The 13,295-nt window shown below is 47.7% G+C and overlaps 2 protein-coding genes across 2 annotated transcripts in view; both read left to right on the top strand.

The window, feature by feature from the left end:
• Positions 1 to 13,295, top strand: part of LOC143986903 (uncharacterized) — a 1,023,878-nt gene that overhangs the window by 605,799 nt on the left and 404,784 nt on the right. The gene's annotated exons all lie outside the window — the stretch shown is intronic.
• Positions 1 to 13,295, top strand: part of LOC143989998 (uncharacterized) — a 97,378-nt gene that overhangs the window by 28,620 nt on the left and 55,463 nt on the right. The window lies entirely within an intron of this gene.

Raw genomic sequence — 13,295 nt, 5'->3', positions numbered from 1 at the left:
CATTCGATGGCACAAAGGCCTCGGAATACAAAAAGGGGCAGTGACTCCAATCATCAGTAGGGATGAGCTTCGTGTTCGAGTCGAACATACGTTCGACTCGAACATCAGCTGTTCGCCCGTTCAGCGAATTCCGAACGTTATGGGCCGTTCGCGCCAAATTCGTGTGGCGCTCATGGCCCACAATGCACTGCGATGGCGCAGTGCATTGCTGGCTCATGATTGGCCAAGCGTGCACTGTGACCCGCATGCTTGGCCAATCGCAGCGCCGGCAGCGAGGAGAGCCATGATTGGCCACAGGCAGGATGCCTGTGGCCAATCATAGCTCAGGCTGTGTAGTACACGCTCCACACTATATAAGGCCGCCAGCGCGGCGGCCTTGTGTAGTGTGTTGTCGTCTGTAGCAGTTAGTGGGTGTTCTGTGTACCTTCAACACAGTATACACCGATCGTTATCGGCTGATTTTTCGTTCTTGCTCTTCTGTAGTGGTTGTTGTCTGCGTGCCCTGACCGCAGTATACACCGCTATATTCACCTATATAGCTAGCGATATATCTATCTTTTATAATAGAGCTTGCAGTCAGTTGTAGGAGCTTGTGTGTGCTGGCTGCGTGCTCTGATCTCTGAGGACTTCCAGAGTGGTGGAGAAAGAGAGGGAGCTGATGACTTCAGTCAGCCCAGGCCAGGTGCCTGTTTCTCAGCCTAATGAAGGACGTGGAGCCCCTAAGCTCCTGGAGCTCGTCAAGGAGGAGAGGTTGTTTTTGGAGAACCAGCTGGATCTTGCAGATTGGTCTCTGAGACAGCCAGGAGAGGATGTGGAGAAATCTGCAGACAGAAGAAAGAAAGCTAAAAGCTTAATTGTAAAGGCTTCCCGCAGCTACTGCGAGAAAATGAAGGTCCTGGCGGAGCTAAGGAACCGGAGAGACAGATCAGGCGTTGTAAAGAGACAGGAGTATAAGACGGTGATAGACGGATTGAAGAAGCAGTGCAACATATTGGGTGAGCTGTTATCCAACCTGATTGACAGTGCTTCTGGTGAGAAAGACTTTCTATCTAACGTGGACAAAGCGATGAGAATTGCGTGTGACGAGGGGACCCAGGCAGGGAGACGCCGTAGACTGTATCCAGCCCCGAACACAACGCAGGAGGAGGAAATGGCGGGTCCCTCTGTGGAAGCCAGCCATGAAGAAAAGGAAAGTGCGGTGGAAAGAAAGGTGGCCAGTGACAAACCAGAGGGAAAGACTGTGGTGGAAAGAAAGCCAGCGGTGTGTAAAGAAACAGTTTTGGAGAGAGAGAGTGCTGTGAAGGCTGAAAATGTGAAGAGCATTCCTGGTGAAAAGACTGCTAGCCCTGCTAACTCCACTAATCCTGCAGAGGGGTCAGGTAAGCCTAAGGGTTGCCAGCCTATGAATGAGGCTGTGTCCCCAGAGGGCAGGTTAGACCCCGGTGAAGTGGGAAGGAGGCAGCAAAAGGACATTAAAGACAGGAGTGTTGTTAAGAAGATACCAGTGGTGCAGCTTGCTAGGATAGTAAGCAAAGGAAAAATGGACTTACCTGTACAGTCCCCAGTGATCCCAGCCGGTGGTTGCAAGCAGGGCACGCCGTCAGTTGCGTTGTCGGCTGCCACTGCTGCAAGCCGGTCTCAGGGTAAGGGGACTAGGGTATATGAGAGTCAAGCCAGCTTGGCTGCCGCTGTGGGCAGCGGTGCAGTGTCGGCCGGCGGCATGGCATCTGACAGTTCGGGAATGGCGGCCGTGAATAAGAGAACGCCGTCTTCCCGCGGGAGGAGGGGTGGTGCTACTGACCGCGAGGCCAATAGTAGCGCGGGAAGGGGTGATGACGCACTTCCGGTGCGCGAGCTGGTTCATGGCGAGAATAGCCCGCGGCCTGAAGTGACGGTGGCGGGTCCGGAAGTTGACCCCGAGGGTCGTTTTCAAAGGACTTCCGGTCTGCTTTCTGGTCAAGAGAGTGTAAACAGTAACAGTAATGTTGAAATGTCTAATTGTATAGTGCCAGAACAAGCTACGGCCTGGGATGACTGCCCAATGGGCGAGCTTGATGGTGAGAACCCTGCAATGACGTTCATTCGCGGGGCCCATATGGAGGTGGAGTGGCAGGAAGCCTGGGAGGCTTTGCTTTATAGCTCTGAGGATGAGACCTATCCTAAAGTTCAGGCTGGGGTAAACGATGTGGGGAGTGTGACTTCCCATGCCGTGAGTGGGGGGGCTGCTTCTCATGTTGTACCCCCAGTGTCTGTGGCAGAGGCTCCTCCTCCGGGACCCGTACTAAGGGGGACACCGGAGGTAAAGTTGCTGACGGCACTTGGTGAAAGGCGTTCCTACGCCAATGTGGCTGGGTCCAGTGTGCCTCTGGACCACCTGTACCACCAGTTTGGGGCCAGTAACTTTCGGGTACCCCCGGCTGGTCAGACCCCTGGGGCCAGTACTTGGTCTAGGGGGACAGGTGGTCCGGAGCGCAAGCGTAGGAATGTGGTCCAGCTGAGATGGGAGGGTGAAGGTCAGTGCCCCACGAGGGGCCAAGTGGTTGACATGGTCCTGGCGTTGGGGTTCAGGGTGGCTGAGCTATTTGCTGTGATCCACCCAGCTGGCACCCCTGACTTTGATGTCAGTTTCACCAACGCTGTGACTATGGAGCGTTTTATAACCGCTTTTGGGTTGGTTAAAGGGGCTGATCCCTGGAAAGGGTTCCGCCTGATTCCTTTGAGTAGGCAGGAGGAGATTAAAAACCTGACGGTGTTAGTAAGGAACGAGAGCCTGCCCCCGGAGGACATAGCAACTTGGCTGGGGAGACACGGCCAGTTGCAGTGTCCTCTAAATAAATGCTTAGACGAGCGTGGGGTATGGACTGGAGCATGGAACACCAGGATTCGTTTGAGAAGATCTGGCAACACGGTTGCACATGTCCCAGGAAGTGCTTTCCTGGGACGAGATAGAATCCTGGTGTTCTACCCAGGCCAGCCTCGTAGGTGTTTCAGGTGTGGGTGTCCAACCCACATGAGTGCAGATTGCACAGTTGTGCGCTGCACTAAGTGCAATAAGTTTGGACACTCAGGTGACACGTGTGGGTTGATCTGCTGCAACCTTTGCGGTCAAATGGGGCATCCCTTTAGCAGATGCCCCAGAGCCTACAGGGGTGAAGCTGCAGCAGGTGGTGGGCCAGGAGGGGATAGTGCACCTCCTCCTGCTGGGCAGAGTTCTGGAGGGGAAAGGCAGGGAAGCGCTCCTACGGCGGAGCCACAGGGTGCACCTCGAACCCAAAAGGCAAGTAGGGTCCCTCAAAGAGAAAAGGGGGTACGGCATGCAGATGTTGCCCAGGCCCCTGTCACTGAAGTTCAGGTGCCCGGTCCAGATATTGGTCAGGTGGAGGTAGTTGGGCCTCCCTTTTTGGATAAGGGAGGGGCACAGGGTTCTGTTTCCCAGGTTACTGCTCCCACTCCCCTTCCTCGGAGATGTAGGCCGGGCAGACGTCTGGTCACTGTCTCCTCATCCGATTCTTCGGCTGGGGATGACAGGTCTGGGGAGGAGGAGATGGAAGTCTCGGTTAAGGGGGCTCAGAAACGCCCAAAAGAAGTATCGGATGAGGAAGGTGAAGTGGCTTGGGTCACGATTAGGAAAAAGCAGGGGAAGAAGAAGAAAAAAAGGGCCCCGTTACCTGAGGTGGATCCTGGGCCACCAGAAGGGCCTAGCAGTAGGGGTGATGCTCTACTTATAAATTTTTCTTCTGGGGAGGAGGAGGGGGAAGATGACATGTAAGTTGTTTTTTCCCTTTTGTTTGTATAGTTTATTATCTGTTAAATTGCAAAGTGTATGTTAACTGATATTTGATTTGTAATGAAAAATTTGTATGTTCGGTAGCAGATAACCATTAAAAAAATATCCACCTATATAGTAAACTAACTTGCTCGTTTTAAATAGAGCTTGCAGACAGCGGTAGGAGCTTGTGCATGCTGTCTGTGTGCTCTGAACGCAGTATACACCGCTATATCCACCTATATAGCTAACTATCTTGCTCGTTTTAAATAGAGCTTGCAGTCAGCGGTAGGAGAGTGCGTGCTTTCTGTGTGCTCTAAAAGACGGACGGCAAAACAAACTATACAGGGGTGATAACCCTTCCCTATGTTTTCCAAAAAGCTTAAAAATAGTTTTTCAACCATATTGCAGGAACCAGATATAACATTAAAACCGCAAGCAGTTTTAAATGACGTTATTTCCGTTAAATGTCATTTTGGGCAGGGACTGTTCTAAACACGGGAAACACATGGCATTTCACCGGCATACTACAGACACCCCCCAGGCACGATATTTAAAGGAATATTTCACTTTTTTTCACTTTAATCATCATTAAAATCAGTGCTCCCGCCAAAACAGACTTTTTTTAAACTTTTTTTTGCATTGACCCATGTCCCCTGGGGCAGGAGTCAGGTCCCCAAACCCTTTTTAGGACAGTATCTTGCATATTAGCCGTTAAAATTAGCACTTTTAATTTCGAACGTTCGAGTTCCATAGACTTCAATGGGGTTCTAACGTTCGTACGAATTTGGGGTCCGTTCGAAAGTTCTGAAGCGAACCGAACCGGGGGGGTGTTCGGTTCATCCCTAATCATCAGTAACATGCGATTGTAGAAACAATATTCAGCATAATAAAGACATCTGAAATGTGTTGATATTCAGAGACTGTGACGGGGCGAGCGTCTTGTCTCTATGGACAACATTTCAAAGCTGGTCATGGAAACTCCAGTAATAATTGTAGGAAGTGTGTACTGAGATGTAGTTGGGAAGAAAAGAGAGGCGGCAGAACAAGCCCCGGAATATAAAGTATCCCTCATATTTTATTTCATACAATGATTTCCTATTACCATTGGTTCCATCTAGTGGCAATAATGTGGTATTGCTCTAATTTTCCTGATGGAGGTATTTCAGAAAAAAATACTTATTCCAGTCTCTAGATGGAGCTGACGATCATAGGAAATCACATCAATACAATTATATCACACATTTATAACAGCTGGGACAATGCTTGTCTTGTATTCTGCTATTGCAAAAACACCCATTTAGTGCAAAAAAAACAACAACTTTGCAATGTTTTCTGCATATGTGAAGGTGCGTGTTACACAATTTATATATTTTTCTTCTATTGTGCTATTCAAAAACATTTATTTTTAGGGCAAAAACTTTTTTTTTAATAGCATTTTTGCCATTTCTGCAGCTCTAAGATACACGTTTACATACTCTGGGTGTATTCTGCTATTGCAAAAACAGCAATTTAGGGCAGGATCCTAAATTTGGAAAATATGAGTAGAACATCAAAGAAGGGACGTGGCTCCGGTCGTGGTGATGCGGGTGGAGCTCCTGTTGCAGGGAGAGGACGTGGTCGATCTGTGCCAGCTACACGCACAAGTGAAACACCTTCCTCAGGTGTGAATAGACGACAGAGCCCGCAGCAGTATTTGGTTGGGCCTAATGCGACTGTACGAATGTTAAGGCCAGGACAAGTACAGGCGATAGTAGATTGGGTTGCTGACAGTGCCTCCGGTTCCTTGACATTTTCTCCTACCCAGTCTCCTGATGAAAGATCAGACTTGGCACCTGCAGCCGATGTCCATCAGTCTTTCACATCACCCACTTGCAAATCAGCCAAGCAGTCTGAGCCCCAAATCACGCAGCAGTCTCTTCTGCTTTTTGATGACTCAGTTAGTAGGGTTTCCCAGGGCCATCCACCTAGCCCTGACCCAGAAGTGGAAGAGATTGAGTGCACTGATGCCCAACCACTTATGTTTGAAGATGAGTACATGGGAGGACCATTGCAGCACGTCTCAGATGATGGCAAAACACAGGTGCCAACTGCTGCTCCTTTCGCAATTGTGCAGACCGACAAGGAGGGCAGGGGTGAAGACTGGGTGGAAGATGATGTGGAGGACAATGAGGTCCTGGACCCCACATGAAATCAACGTCATGCAGGTGACCAGTGTAGTTCGGAGGAAGAGGCGGTGGTCGCACAGAGCCACCAGCACAGCAGAAGAGGGAGCAGGGTGCAAAAGCGGAGCGACCGTCCCCTAGACAGTACGCCTGGTACTGCCCAACACAGCAAGGGACCGAGCACGCCAAAGCCAGGTCCAAGGAGTTCCCTGGCAGTTCTTCAGCCAATGTGCTGATGACAAGACACGAGTGGTTTGCACGCTGTGCAATCAGAGCCTGAAGCGAGGCATAAACGTTCTCAACCTGAGCACAACCTGCGTGACCAGGCATCTAAGTGCAAAGCATGAGCTGCAGTGGACTAGACACCTCAAAAACCAAGAAGGGTCTCTGGCTCCTCCTGCTTCCTCTTCTGCTGCAGTCTTGGCCTCTTCATCCATCTCTGTAGTGACAGTGGCACCTGCCAAACCGAAAACATCTCCACAATGTCCCATGGAAGCGTTCAGCTCTCTATCTCCCAAACACTGGAGCGGATGAGGAAGTACCTCCCTAGCCACCCACGATCCCTGGCCCTTAATGCCAGCATTTAAAAATTCCTCGCCTTTGAAATACTGTCATTCCGTCTGGTGGAGATGCAGACTTTTAAAAGCCTGATGGCATTGGCTGTCCCAGAGTACGTCGTGACCAGCCGCCACTACATTTCCAGGCGAGCCATTGCTTCCCTGCACAACCAAGTGGGGGACAAAATCAGGTGTGCACTGCGCAACGGCATCTGTGGCAAGGTCCACCTAACTACGGATTCATGGACCAGTAAGCACGGTCAGGGACGTTATATCTCCCTAACAGCACACTGGGTAAATGCAGTGGAGGCTGGGCCTGAGGCAGATAGCAGTTTGGTGCATGTCCTTACACCACTGAGGATTGCAGGGCGCTTCAGTTTGCCTCCTGTTGCTAACTCCTCCTACTCCGCTTCCTCATCCTCTACCGCCTCCTCATCCAGTCGGCGTAACACCTTCACCACCAACTCCAGCACAGCCAGGGGTAAACGACAGCAGGCAGTTTTAAAACTTTCCTGTTTGGGGGAAAAACCCCACACCGCGCAGGAGTTGTAGAGGGACATGGGACAACAGACCGATGAGCGATAATGGGCAAAATCTCATAGCAGCTCTGGGCCTAGCCGGTTTGACGCACATCCCTTGCCTGGCGCATGTGCTGAACTTGAAGGTCCAGAGGTTCCTTAAAAATTACCCCCATATGCCAGAGCTCCTGCAGAAAGTGCGGGCCGTCTGTGCACACTTTCGGCTTTCTCACCCTGCTGCTGCTCGCCTGTCAGCACTGCAGCGTAACTTTGGCCTTCCCGCTCACCTCCTCATATGTTACGTGCCCACAAGGTGGAACTCCACCTTGCACATGCTGGCCAGACTGTGCGAGCAGCAGCAGGTGATAGTGGAGTTTCAGCTGCAGCACACACGCGTGAGTCGCTCTGCGGAACAGCACCACTTCACCACCAATAACTGGGTCTTTATGTGAGACCTGTGTGCCTTGTTGCGCTGTTTTGAGTATTCCACCAACATGGCCAGTGCCGATGACGCCGTTCTCAGTGTTACTATCCCAGTTCTATGCCTCCTTGAAAAAACGCTTCGGGTGATGATGGAAGAGGATGTGGCACAGGAGGGGGAGGAGGAAGAGGGATCATTTGCAAGGCTTTCAGGGCAGTCATTCACAAGTGGCTATGAGGGTGGGTTCCTGCACCAACAATTGCAAGGTATACAATTGTCCGGCAGCAAGGGCACAGTTATGGAGGATAACGAGGTGGAGGATGAGGAGATGGAGGAACCATGTTCACAGCAGAGTAGCACCCAGACCAGCTCACGGCCATCACTAGTGCATGGCTGGGGGATACAGAGGACACAGACGATACACCTCCCACAGAGGACAGCTTTTCATTGCCTCTGGGCAGCCTGGCTTACATGAGCGTTTACATGCTGCCGGGTCTCCACAATGACCGCTGAGTTGCCCATATTCTAACTGGTGCTGATTACTGGGTGGCCACCCTGCTGGATCCCTGTTACATGGACAACGTACCATCCTTAATTCCCTCACTGGAGCATGATCGTACGATGCACGAGTACAAGTGCACGCTGGTAGACGTGCTGCTGGTGGCATTCCCACCTGACAGTGGGGGTACAGTGGAAGCACAAGGCGAAGGCAGTGGAGGAGGAAGAGGTCGCCAACGCAGCCGGGGCACCGCCAGCACCTCAGAAGGCAGGATTAGCATGGCCAAAATGTGGAAAATCTTTGTCAGCCCGCCACAAGAACCAGCACCACCAGCTGAGATGGAACGTCTTAGCAGGAGGCAGCATTTCACCAACATGGTGGAGCAGTATGTGTGCACATGCCTACACGTACTGAATGGCAGGTCTGCCCCCTTTAACTTCTGGGTCTCCAAATTGGGCACATGGCCTGACCTTGCCCTTTATGCCTTGGAGGCGCTGGCCTGCCCTGCAGCCAGTGTATTATCTGAACATGTATTTAGCACGGCAGGGGGCGTAATCACAGACAAGCGCAGCCGCTTGTCCAAAACCAATGTGGACAAGCTCACGTCCATTAAAATGAACCAGGCATGGATCCCACAGGACTTGTCCGTACCATGTGCAGAATAGACATGTATACCGGTGTTCTGACAAAAGCTGTCTGGCCATTGGATAGTGTCTGGCCCGAGGACAAGGAGATTCCGAAAATCTCGGAAGATGAACGGCGCCTGCCCAGTTAATGCAGGTTCAAGCCCCACCATCCAAGTAGACATACATTAGCACATATTAACAGGGCCCCTCATAGGCTCACTTCGCTCGCCACACTTTGCTCGCCACTCTTCGGCACGGCCTCGCTTTGCTCGGCTTGAACCTCAGATGGTGTGGCTTAAACCTGGACTCACCATGCAGCGCCGTTCGTCTCGCAGTACAGGGTGGACACTATGCGACGGGGGACAGAATTCGACACATTACCGGCCTTACCCAGCCATTGTTGTATTTTTGAACCAGTGTTGGCTACCTCTTCCTCCTCCCCCGCTGATTCCACCTACACGCCACATCCACCGCCACTCAACCTTCTACACCATATGGACCTCGTCCTCCTAGGTCAAGATTCTAATTGTTTATTTTTTTATTTCAAAGTATTTTATTTTCCCACTAGCTTATCCATTAAATTGAATAAGGGTGTATTCTGGGGCATTACCACCATATGTGTGGCATCGTGCCGTTGAGTTTCTGAGGTTCTTAATCACTTCCTGTACCTCTTCTTCTGAGAAGGGGGCCTCCAGCATATATATATATATTTATTTATTTTTTTATGTTATTTTAAGTTATTTCCCTATCCACATTTGTTTTCAGAGCACTTGCCATGCTCTTAACAACATTTTGTTGCCATTTGCAGCCCTCTAGCCCTTTCCATTACTTTTTTAGAGCCATTTTAGTCCTCAAAAGTTTGGGTCCCCATTGACTTCAATGGGGTTCGGGGTCAAGTTTGGTTCCGAACCCAAACTTTTTTCCAAAGTTCGGTCGAACCCGAACATCCAGGTATCCGCTCAACTCTAGTCCTGACCCTTACACTGTATAATTTATATTGTACATTACATACTCCTGACCCCTGCACTATTATTCTGATACTATAAAATCCTAGCTGTTGTATCTTATATAATAATTTGTACATTACATAGTCCTGACTTCTTTTACACCCATTTTCTACCAGCTGGACATTTTATATCTGATAATTTGATTGGAGCACAGACTTTTCCATGTTGATAATAATGTCATAACATCCTCAAACCTTCAAACCTTAAACAGAAAATGATAATGCCTTATATACTCCCCTAACAAGCTGTCTGCGTAGATGAGTCCCTCATTAAGTATTCTGTTTATATCTAAAAATTAAAAATGCCAGTGGTGATCAAATACCACCAAAATAAACCTCTAATTGTGGGAAAAAAGGGTACAACATTGCATAACCGCGCAATTCCCATTTAAAGTAGCACAGTGCCAAATTGCAAAAATGCTCTGGTCATGAAGGGGGTAAAACCTTCTGGGGCTGAAGTGGTTAAACAGAAAGTGATAATGAGGGAGGAGTCAATAACCCAATAATGGTGGTCTTCAGGATCAGTCCAGTCTTCATCTTGGTTGTTCTCCCCCCATTCTCACTCTCTGACCTCTGGTGGGGCTTAGCCCCGCTGTTATTCATGACTAAATAATGGACTAAATAAGGACACGCAGGACTTCTTGTGTTGGGAAGATGGCAATAAGTGATAGATGGGGTGGGGACACTCGTCCTATAATCCCCTCATCACTGTCACTCCTATAAAAGACAGTTCTCGTTGTTTCCTCACTCTCTGACTAAGGTCCATGAATAAAGAAATGAACTGGTAGGAGATTCAGAGATGTGGGGCTGAAAAAACTAATCAATTTATGAAAATAGTTGCAGGAAGGACTAGATGGGGGCTTTAGGATTTTAAAGGCACCAGTAGTAAATTTGAAAGAACTTTCTTTCTAATCAATCGGTATTGGTTTTATATAAATTTATTCCAAAAATAGAAAATCATACACATAGTGTGTAGATCTATCTGTTATGTCTAAGAGTCTTTTTTAACCTTTTCTATGTGTATGATTTTCTATTTTTGGAATAAATTTATATAAAACCAATACCGATTGATTAGAAAGAAAGTTCTTTCAAATTTACTACTGGTGCCTTTAAAATCCTAAAGCCCCCATCTAGTCCTTCCTGCAATCGTTATTCACTAAGGATGATGGCACCATTTGACATGGTCATATTTTGAGATATCCACTAATTAGCCACATTAGTGTTTCTGATATTTCGCATTTCCTTCCTTCTTGTTTTCAGTTTTTTTTTATGAAAATAGTTGTCAACTATTTTCATAATCGATTAGTTGGTCAATCAATTTATTGGCCTGCATAGAGAATGCATTAATTCTTTACACATCAGAAAATACAGCTCAGTACACCATCCATACATGTCAGTAAATGCCTGAGAACTTGAATGTGTGAGGAACAATGCCTCATGGGACATGTAGTCCTGGGCAAGAGAAGGAAGCAAGTGATTCTAAAGGTAGAAGTTTTTTTGTACCTTCCGATAGGGCGGTGATGGCGAACCTTGGCACCCCAGATGTTTTGGAACTACATTTCCCATGATGCTCAACTATACTGCAGAGTGCATGAGCATCATGGGAAATGTAGTTCCAAAACATCTGGGGTGCCAAGGTTCGCCATCACTGCGATAGAGGAACTCTATACTATACTCTGTAGCTTCCTATAGGAGAACTCTATACTATACTTTGTGGCTTCCTATAGGTGATCGCTATACTATACTTTGTACTTTCATATCGAGGAACGCTATACTATATTTTGTACCTTCCTATAGGGGAACTCTTTACTATACTTTGTGTCTTCCTATAGGGGAATGCTATACTATACTTTGTGGCTTCCTATAAGGGAACTTTATACTATACTTTATAGCTTACTATAGGGGAACTCTATACTCGCCAAACTGCTGGTTGTAAGCTGAACAGTGGAGCCTTAAGTGGAGTGTTTATAGGTATTGCTTTTTGACTGCTGGGTTGCATTTTTAGGTTCTTTTGGGGCTTTTCTTTGTAGCTTTTTAATACCCTTTTCTGACACTTTTTAAATAGTATTTTTTTTCTTTACTTCTTTCAACCTACTAATTAACCACTTTCAGACCGGACCAATTTGCTGGTCAAAGACCAGACCACTTTTTGCGATTCGGCACTGCGTCGCTTTAACTGACAATTGCGCGGTCGTGCGACGTGGCTCCCAAACAAAATTAACGTCCTTTTTTTCCCACAAATAGAGCTTTCTTTTGGTGGTATTTGATCACCCCTGCGGTTTTAATTTTTTGCGCTATAAACAAAAATAGAGCGATAATTTTGAAAAAAACGCATTATTTTTTACTTTTTGTAATAATAAATATCCCCCAAAAATATATAAAAAAACTTTTTTCCCTCAGTTTAGGCCGATACGTATTCTTCTACATATTTTTGGTAAAAAAAATCGCAATAAGCGATTATTGATTGGTTTGCGCAAAAGTTATAGCGTTTACAAAATAGGGATAGTTTTATAGCATTTTTATTAATAATTTTTTATTATTTTTTTTTTACTAGTAATGGCGGCGATCTGCGATTTTTATTGTGACTGCGACATTGTGGGGGACCCATCGGACATTTTTGACACATTTTTGGGACCATTGTCATTTATACAGTAATCACTGCTATATAAATGCAGTGATTCCTGTGTAAATGACACTGGCAGTGAAAGGGTTAACCAGTGGGTGGCAGTGTAGGGGTTAAGTGTTCCTAGGGGTGTGTTACTAAATGTGGGGGGGTTGGGCTTTCATTTAGTGTACACTGATCTCTGCTCCAATCACATGGAGCAGAGATCAGCGTCACTAGTTGCTAGGCAGAATGGAAAAATTTTGTTTATACAGCATTTCCTCCATTCGGCCGCTCCGTGAGACGATCGCGGGGATGCCAGCGGCGATCGAGTCCGCGGGTCCCGCGACCGGACTCACGGGGGTCCCGACCAGCGCGGGAGCACGCCGCCGGCGGCGCGCTCCCGATGGCACGGCGGCAACGAACATTGGACGTACATGTACGCCAATATGCCTGCCCGTGCCATTCTGTCGACGTACATCGTCGTGCGCTGGTCGGGAAGTGGTTAAGGGGAGTGGTTAATTGGGCACAGGTGCTTGAGGTCTATATAACTTTGTGTAGAACTCATGTGAAATTGCCAAACTGCTGGTTGTAAGCTAAACAGTGGAGCCTTGAGTGGAGTGTGAATAAGTATTGCTTTTTGACTGCTTGTGACTGCTGGGTTGCATTTTTAGGTCCTGGTGGATGGAGAGTGTGATGAGTCTGAAGCATTATGGGTGGAACTGCATACAGATGTGCATAGTTCAAAGTTAATCATTGGAGTTTGTTATAGACCACCCAATGTTAATGAGGAGGTGGAGACTCAGCTCCTTGCACAGATAGAAAGGGCTGCAAGGGCTGAGACAGTGATAATAATGGGGGATTTTAACTACCTAGAAATTGACTGGGGTAATGGCACTGCCTGGACAGTTAAAGGGCACAAATTTATAAACCTATTACAGGACAATTTTATGGTCCAGTTTATTGAGGCCCCAACTAGGAATGATGCTCTGTTGGACCTGGTAATCTCAAACCATGCAGAACGTATTACTAATGTTCAGATAAAAGAACACCTGGGTAGCAGTGACCATAACATGATTTCATTTGCTGTTAGCTGTAAGCAAAAATCACATACGGGAAAGATAAAAATACTTAA

Source organism: Lithobates pipiens, unplaced genomic scaffold (assembly GCF_037356315.1).
Source record: "Lithobates pipiens isolate NorthernLeopardFrog02 unplaced genomic scaffold, aLitPip1_a1.2 Scaffold_18, whole genome shotgun sequence".
In the NCBI taxonomy this organism is placed as follows: Eukaryota; Metazoa; Chordata; class Amphibia; order Anura; family Ranidae; genus Lithobates; species Lithobates pipiens.
The sequence above is the reverse complement of the archived record's forward strand: the minus strand, read 5'-3'. Positions and strand labels throughout refer to the sequence as shown.